The sequence below is a fragment of the Polistes canadensis genome, unplaced genomic scaffold (assembly GCF_001313835.1).
Source record: "Polistes canadensis isolate GaletaPanama2010 unplaced genomic scaffold, ASM131383v1 scaffold_24, whole genome shotgun sequence".
In the NCBI taxonomy this organism is placed as follows: Eukaryota; Metazoa; Arthropoda; class Insecta; order Hymenoptera; family Vespidae; genus Polistes; species Polistes canadensis.
The window spans coordinates 495170-504158 of NW_014569571.1; the positions used below are offsets into that span (position 1 = coordinate 495170).

The window sequence follows — 8989 nt, forward strand, 5'->3', positions numbered from 1 at the left end:
CAATAATTTAAAAATTTTAAATCATTACATAAATACATTTTTATATTTATTTTTTATATATTTTAATTTTTTATCGAGAGAGAGAGAAAGAGAGAGAGAGAGAGAGAGAGAGAGAGAATACAATTATAAAATATTCAAAGCAACGAAAAACCGTGTCAATTTTCTGTTTCAACAAATATTTTCGTAATACTTAAAAAAAAAAAAAAAAAAAAAAACAACATACCCCAAATGGAAATAATTTCAATAATTAATTTTTTACCATTCTATACATTATTATGGCTTTTATGTTCGAACATTCATGTAAAAAATTTCTGTTTCACAAAATTTACTGACCATTTGAAAATTTTTCCATCCTTTTTTTTTTCTCTTTCTCTTACTCTCTCTCTCTCTCTCTCCTACCATTAATTTGCTATTTCTCTTCGATCTCGCTGTTCTATGCCTAAGAAGACACGAATAATAATAAAAAAAGAAAAAGAAAAAGTATGAGACACATTTTCCGCGAACAAGATCATTAGAAACGATTTTTTTTTTCCTCAAACGAGAACCACTAATTCGAATTTCTCTCTTCAAATAGTATTATCTGTAATTAATTAGCGGTAAGCCGTGGTTTTCCTACCGTTAATTGTCACCCCCCCCCACCCCCACCCATCCACCCAAATGTGAGATCTCATCATAATGAAATTCGACAACCATAACAAAGAGAAAACAAAAGAACGAAAGAAGAAAAAAAAAGAGAGAGAAAGAGACAGACAAAAAAAAAAGAGAGAAAGAGAAGGGGACAGAAACGAAACGAGTTATCGATTTACTACCCTCTCAACATTTTTGTCGCCAAAGAAATTCACTGACACTCGAACAAGTTAGTGAAAAGAAAAAGGATACCATTTTCCCCTAGCATAAATTTGACTACACAAATGGAGCTACCCACCCCACCCGTTTCATAAAATCATTTTACGTGAACATAAGAAGAAGAAGAAGAAAAAGAAAGAAAATGTGTCCGAAAATAAGTAGTCGAGATTAATACGAATCAACAACAACACAACAGCAGGTATAAATAAATTAAATTCTTTTGGCGTTTGGGGCTTGCGGTGTGCTTTGCTTTTTCTTTTTTTCCTTTCTTTTTTTTTTTCTTTAACATTCTCTTCATCGTTCGTTCGTGCATTTTTCTTCTTTTTTTTTTTCGTTTACTTTTAAAACATTCGTTTCAATTTCTATTCTAGAAAGGGTAGAAAGGGAAAGAGAGAGAGAGAAAGGGATGAGGGTCGTCTTTTCAAAGACAGAATCTCAGAATGGTTGCTCGATGGAAGCAGAGAACGTCGAGAACCTTTTTCAGGGTCGTTCAGTATCCTCCCCCTCCCCCTCCCCCCTCCCCACAACTTCCTCCTTACACTCCTTTACCTTCTTCTTCTTCTTCTTCTTCTATGTCCTCTTTCTTCCTGTACTTATTCTTCTCATCCTTTTTCTCCACCTCCTCCTCCTCCTCCACCTCCGCCTCCTCCTTCTTTCATTCTCAAATCCAGAAGGAAAACGTTTTCACGGAGTCGCGTTTAATGTCGCGAAACAGATAAACTGAGGAATCATGGCGGCGAAAGTGCTACCCTTTTAAAACTGTTACCTCGAACGTTTACTTTAAAGCTGACTACTGGACCATCGAAAAACATCCAACGATCGGTTTATTCGATCCTATATCAACGGTTACTTCCTCAACACATATACACATAGTTATATGTATATGTGTATATATGTATGGGTTAGTTTAAAAAAGAATTTACGATTTAGAATATGTGTGCAATATTAATAATCTTCTGATACTTCAATATTTTTCGATTACATATTATTTAAAACTTATTTTTGGTTAATAAAAAAAGATTCAAGATTTATAGAGGGATGAATAAAGTAATCGTAATGTAAAAATACTCGCAACGAGTTGACAAATTTTATCATACTGAATTGGTCAATTTTTATTCACACATTTTTATTGCAAATGTTTAATAGTAAAAATAGTTAACGTCAAAAATATTTGATCAAATTTTGTAAACAATATTATATTTTAAAATCTTATCTATAAGATACTTTTAACGTATTATATATAAAGATGAACAGAAACAAGTTACATAAGTTACTATCGTTAGGAAACTTTGAGGATTACTCAAACTACTTCAAGGTCAATCGAAACTATGTTGGTGAAACATTTGAGTACTACATGTTATCAAAGTCCCTAGTCGCTTTTCAACACCCTCCGCATAAATATGCATGTAAGCGCATATACACTACCCGTTCGAATCGTAGAATCACTTGATGATTTCTAAAATGTAACACATCTAATATTCGTATGGGATAACAAAAAAACTTAACTATTCGAATGAAAGTAATTTATGTATAATAAAAAATTAACAATTTCGACACTGCACACTTTTAGCATTTTTTTTACTTTAAAGAGAATATTTATTTCTTTTCATTTTAATACTTATTATTATTATTAGTACAATCCAATTTTTTGTTCAATTCATTACTATACGCGAATTATAAATGCGTTAAAGATTAATATCATACGAAAGCAAGAAAAATAAAATAAAATATAATATTATAGAAGCAATGTATTACGTAATCTACGTAAAGATTCGAAACTTTTGCGATAGTATGTATACATGTGTGTATAATTATCAGGTATATACCCAGGATTCTATAGAATACCTAGATAGTTTCGGTCAATCTATAAAATGTGCTTCAATGAGGTGATCTTTCGAACATGAAGAGAGTCGTGTGGGGGGAGAAGAAGAAATCTGAAACTAATGTAAGTGAAACAAGCATAGAAATTTCAAAATTCCCCTCCCACCCCTGTCTCCTCGTGTTGTAAATACAACAAATTTTATACAATGCCCGTAGTAATACATTGCCCATAACATATATATGATAGAAGAAGTAGGAGGAGGAGGTGAGAAGGTAGGAAGGTGGGAAGGTGGGAAAGTTTATATTCGACTTTCATAGATTTAGTGAGCTTAGAAGGACAAGATCCGTTACCGGAAACGACAAGGACTCCTCTCTCCGCGAAAATCGGCTCGCAGTAACGCTAAAGAAGCCTTTCTAGAGCGGCGTTCTTCCGAAAAACGCGCCTTGGCGATCGGCCAACCGTCGCAAAATGTCAGACCTTTGCCACGGGAAATACGAGCTTTCCATCTTTCACGAAACCCTCTTTCGAACGCGATAAGGGTCCTCTTCTTCTTCTTCTTCTTCTTCTACTCCTTCTTCTTCTTCTTCTTCTACTACTCTTTTTTTCTTTTTTTTTTTTGGGTTACCTTACGACCACTACTAAAACTTCGACTTTAAGATTTATTCTCGAATTATTCTACGTGCTTTCAAGTATTTACGTTTTTGACCCTTTTTTGTTGTTGCTCTTCTTTTTCTTTTTCTACTTCTTTTACTTCTTTATTTTATTTTATTTTATTTTATTTTTTATTTTCACTTGTGTACTCGTTTGTTTTATTCGGGTGCAACATGTGCACGGATAATATTTCGTTTGACAGTTGTCGATCACAAGGGTTACATTTTTTAGGATCAATTTCCAATTTGGCAAAAAATCATAGACCATATATATATATATATATATATATATATATATATATATATATGTGTGTGTATAAGTGTTGAGTTTAATTTTATTGGCACAAGTATCGTAGGTCGTGAACCTAATTTATAATAATTTGTAAAATATATTTTACAATGTATATTTAAAAAATCATCTGTTAAAATATTAATATATAATAGGACTTTGTGAATATACCGAAAATTATTTGAAATCTTTCCAACTATTTATATTATTTTTAGCATACAAATTTCATTCATAAAGTGTAACATATTTAACGGATAAAAATGCCACGGAATTTTTCAAATAATTCTAGTTTCCTCTTTCGTTGTATAGAAATATAAAAGAAATTTAAAATGGCGGAAACAACTTTCGTTTATTTTTCTCCCCTTTTTCATCGTTTCACACGCGTCTATAAAGAAAATTTCTAAAATTATTTTATTTATTTTCAGTAATTTTTTTTCCTTCATTTATACGTTCGATTATTTCTTCAATATTATTGCAGTTGTTATGATGATCGCGAAATTAAATATGGATAATTAAATAAAATAAACGCCATTGATATGAAAAGTTCTTTAACAAGATACGTTGTTAAAGTATCCTCATTATAACGAAAATGCAATCTCGTTCCATTTAATATATGTAAAATATTGGCAAGTTACTAACTTTTCAATTATCTCAGTGATATTGACTTACCTTTACAGAAAATGGATTTAATAACTATTTGTGTTCTTTAAATAAACACTTGAGTTACAATGGCAAATGATTATGTTTACACATGATATTTTATTTAAATCATTAATGAATAAACAATATAGATAATATATCAATAATTAGCTAATTAATTATATAAATAACTGAATTTTCTTTCTCTCTCTCTCTATCTTTTATCATATCAAAGATAAACATTGTATTAAACAATCAAACACGATATGGATTTCTTTTATAAATATATAATATATTATTAAGACAGTGATCACACATAATTAGAAAATTTATATTTTATACATATAAATATCAAAACATTGATTATTGTTTTCGGTAAATGGAATCATCAAAAATAAATATATTTAACTGAATGTTTTCGAAAAATAAAAAATATAATAGAAAAGGTTCCGTGTATTTGAATGATACTTTTTGAGAATCTCAAGTACCACGAGTAGGAAGATAGAATATACATATAGTATTCAAAGCATAGTAAGTATAGTTGGCTTGAGACGAGAAATCGAGGAGCGTGACTGTACAGGTTCCTTCGGTATGTACGGAACAGGTGGAAGCTCTCTTGCTGGCGAAGGTAAACGAGATCTCAGTACTCTTCGAACTCATGGGAGGATCTTTGAATGAAGATCGAACGTATATCTTTTTCGAGTCGATACTTTAAACTACGATTCGATACCCAATCGTTTATAATATTCTTCTTTTTCTTCTTCTTCTTCTTCGTTTTCTTTTTCTTGCATTTTATTTTGCAATAACAGCAGCATTTAAAAAAGGAAAGAATAAAGAAATGGGTGTCGTATCTTTTGAAGATTTTCAATTTTTTGTATACTTATTTTTTTTGCTGACAATGATCATTGTCTTGCTTGAATTTCGGGACTTTTTATATCATGAAAGGAACCACTGATTCTCTTTCTCTCCCTTTTTAAATTTCTTTCTTTCTTTTATTTTTTAACCGTGAAAGAAGAGAACCCCCTTTTGTAGCAACCCCCAAAAGAAAAGGGGATCGATCGAATGGTACTTGGCCTCGAGGATCTAAAACGTGCCTGGAAAAATCGTACTTTTAGTCAAATGCTACTTGGCAATAAATAATCGTAGGTAAATCGACACGAACGAGTTTAGATGAGTTTACAATAATTAGAATTATTCTCTCTCTCTCTCTCTCTCTCTCTCGATGGATTGTTATTTTATAATTAAATCTCAATATTGTGTGTGAATACATAGATTCCTTTTTTTTACTTTTAATCAATTTATTTTAAACAAATTTTATAGACATATCGCGTAATTTTGTAAATATTATCTGAGAACAAACTAATCCGAACATTTAGATAACTTAGAAATAATTATGATTAGTTCATAAAAAGATTACTATATTTCAATAAATCTTAACACATTAATATTATCTATAAATATATAATAATACTTATTATTTATTTAAAATTATTTCTCCAGTAAAATCGTATATTTGTAAGTAATGTTATTTAACATTAAATAATCGAACATTTAGACGAGTTAGGAATAATTACGATAAGTCCGTAAGAATAATTAATTTTTGGAAACGCGTGTGGCAGATTTTGGAAAATCTTCATATCGATATGTATCAATATATACACATATATATTTACTTACATATACATATAAATATTTTTATATATATATATGTATATTCGTAAAACGTACTCATCAAAATAAATTATTATTATCCACCACGGGGTCAGTAATTAGCCGGCGTACGTGAACAAATGTAATGTGATTCCAATTGGCCTGCGAATCTGACACCACTATCAGGCCAGCTTTCGATATCCATTTCGATTTTACTTCTCTATTATATCACGCATAATAATTCTATCTCTCTCCCTCTCTCTCTCTCTCTCTCTCTAACTTTCATATACGTATATATAAAATCACGTTTATTAGTTTAACGATTTTGCCAATCGGTAGCAAGCTGATTGGTAGGAAAATTAATGATACACAAACGATATCACACAAAAATGGTGAAGGACAAAAAAATGTGTTAATTTACTTGCTTACGAATACAAAAATTAAATGACGAAAAAATAACATAAAGGGTAGAAGTAAGTAAGTGAGCAGGGATGATGTGAGCGGGGTGAAGGTACGAGGAGGAGAAGTGAGGAAGGAGGTGGGGTTTGGGTTGGAGGGACTTTGAGAAGTTGCGACACTCGCGTTTATCTCTCTCGTCACACGTGCGGCCTGTTGTCACGTGGTAAACTCGTCCTTCCGGCGGCCTTCGGTGAACGACAGGGGCCGTCCGTCTACCTCGGCCGATAGTCAATTACCTCTCGATCATCTCGCCCTTTCCACCCCCCCCCCTCCCTTCACCCTGAAACCCAGATCCCGAAAGCAAAGCCCTTCCCTTCGGCCCCCAACCCTCTCGGTGTTTTTTCTCCCGTGAACGAGCACGAGCGAGTAATTAAGTTAAAGAGTCGAAACTAACGCGCTGTACCGGCGGATTTAACACTGAAACTTCGTAGGAGGTAAAAGGAGGAGTAGGAAGACTAGGAGAAGGAAGAAGTGCTGATGGACCCGGGGGATGGGGCGGTACTGCTAGCGGGAGGAAGAGGAGGGGGTGGTACTGGAGGGAGGAGGACTAGCGGTTTGCCTGATTTTGGAGAAACGAGCACGCGAGAGAGAAATGTAGTTGAAAGAATAAGTGAAAGAGAGAATTTTAGAGAGAGAGAGAGAAAAAGAGAGAGAGAGAGAATTTGTGTGTATATGTGTTCGTGAGAAAGAGAGAGATAGAGAGAGAGAGAGATAAAAAGAGAGAGGTAGAGAGTTAGCTGGCTGGCTGGCCCGCTCGACCAACGCATTTTCGAAATTCCGACTGGGTAGAGCCGTTTTACAGACGGAATTAACGATATTCGTGTAGGTGTGTGGGTGCTTCTCTCGTACACGCTCGTATGCGAACTCGTATAACGGTTCTTCATTCGGACGAATTGGATGGGTCGAAACACCGTGTATTACCCGTACGCGTTCACTACCACTCCTCCTCCCCTTCTCTTCTTCTCTCTCTCTCTCTCTCTGTGTGTTGCACACGTTCTCTGTTTTTCACCCCCCATGCCGTTTCCCGCTCGAAATTGCACTCTACCGTACGCGCGGCACACCGAAAAACATTCGAGCTAGGCGCCACAGATTCGTATATATATAAATATATAAATGTATGTGTGTGTGTATGCGTGTAAATATATAGATATACATTACATACTTCTATTGCTTTGGAAAAATCTAAGCGAAATTGCGCGTAAGTCCGTCCGTACCGATGATGTTCACCGGAGGTTGTTCGTCAACCATGAACACGCGAATGGGAACGACTCGTAAAAACTAATTCTATGAAATAGAATAAACAAACGTATATACGCGAACATTTTTAATTGTTTCTTCTGTTTTTAAGAGATTTTACTCTTTATTACGTTTTCGTTATTAATTATTTATTAATAGTTCGAAATCTCGATTTCCTGCTTATTGTTTTTGTTTTTTTTTTATATATATAATATAATATTTTCTCTCTTTGTGTGTGATACAATTTTTTTGAAAAATGTACAACTCGTCAACAAGACCACCCCATACGAATAATTCTAATTGTAAGTATAAATTTTTATCCGAAGTAATCCGTCTCTTTTGTTTTTAAAATTGTTGTATTTGTCGTTAATAATGATTAAAAATAAATGGTTGTTTATTTATTGTTTTAAATCATTACTCTCGCGTTAGTTCGTGCTGAAATATTGATACAAAAGTTACAAATCAATTAATTCGGCACTTTTCTCTTTCTCTATTATCTTTAAACATCTACGAATAATCGAGCAGATAAATTTCGATTATGTAACATTGTTGAAGAAGAAAAACGAACAAGTAAAAAGAATAAGAGTGTCGGTTTAAAAAAAAAAAAAGAAACTAAGAAGGAAAGGGAGAACTATCAGGATGAAAACCGGTACTTTTTCTTTTTCTCTTAGGTGTGACAGGGACAAAAAGAAGAAGAAACAAATAAGAAAAAGGAGAAAGGTTGAAGAAGAAAAATAAGAAGAAAAAGTAGTATAAGAAGAAGAAGAAGAAAAAGAAGAAGAAGACGTTGCTTTCATCTCGAGATTCGACCCTCGCGAAAAGATGAGAAGAGAATTGTTTCACGTTGCATTGGGGTAAGACTGAAACAGACAAACAACGCAGGATAAACAAAGAGTAAAAGAAAAAATGAAAGAGAGAGAGAGAGAGAGAGAATTGCGTGCGCACTATAGGAGGGTGGAAGAAAAACTCATATCCCTTAATGAAGTAAAACGGGACGTGGACTCTCATGCGTGTACGACTATGCGCGTAGGTTGTTATCAAAGAGAGGGAAAGGGAACGATCGTGTTGTCGTCGTACTTTGTCGCATTGAAAGGGACGAAAACTGTGGATATATCGTACCTACGTCATGAACCAACAGAAAGAGATAGAAAATACAACAACAACAAAATATTAGTGAAAGAGAAAGAAAGAAAGATAGAAAGAAGGAACGAGTCCTATGGCAACGAGAGAATCGAATGCACCAAAGTGTGAAAGAGAGAGAAAGCAAGAGAGAGAGAGAGAGAGAGAGAGAGAGAGAGAGAGAGAGAGAGTTAGAACGAGAAAGAAACAAAGTACACGTGCTTGGGACACAGAGAAAGGCGTTACATGGCGGACAGTGACGAAGCACCCTTCGTTGTA

At 33.8% G+C, this 8989-nt stretch overlaps 1 long non-coding RNA gene across 1 annotated transcript in view; it reads left to right on the forward strand.

Moving 5' to 3' along the window:
• Positions 1–8304, forward strand: part of LOC106783685 — a 29796-nt gene extending 21492 nt beyond the window's left edge. Inside the window, exon 3 of the long non-coding RNA XR_001381338.1 lies at positions 8263–8304. This is a non-coding gene — a long non-coding RNA (uncharacterized LOC106783685). The remainder of the gene's footprint in view (positions 1–8262) is intronic.
• Positions 8305–8989: the final 685 nt, after the last annotated feature.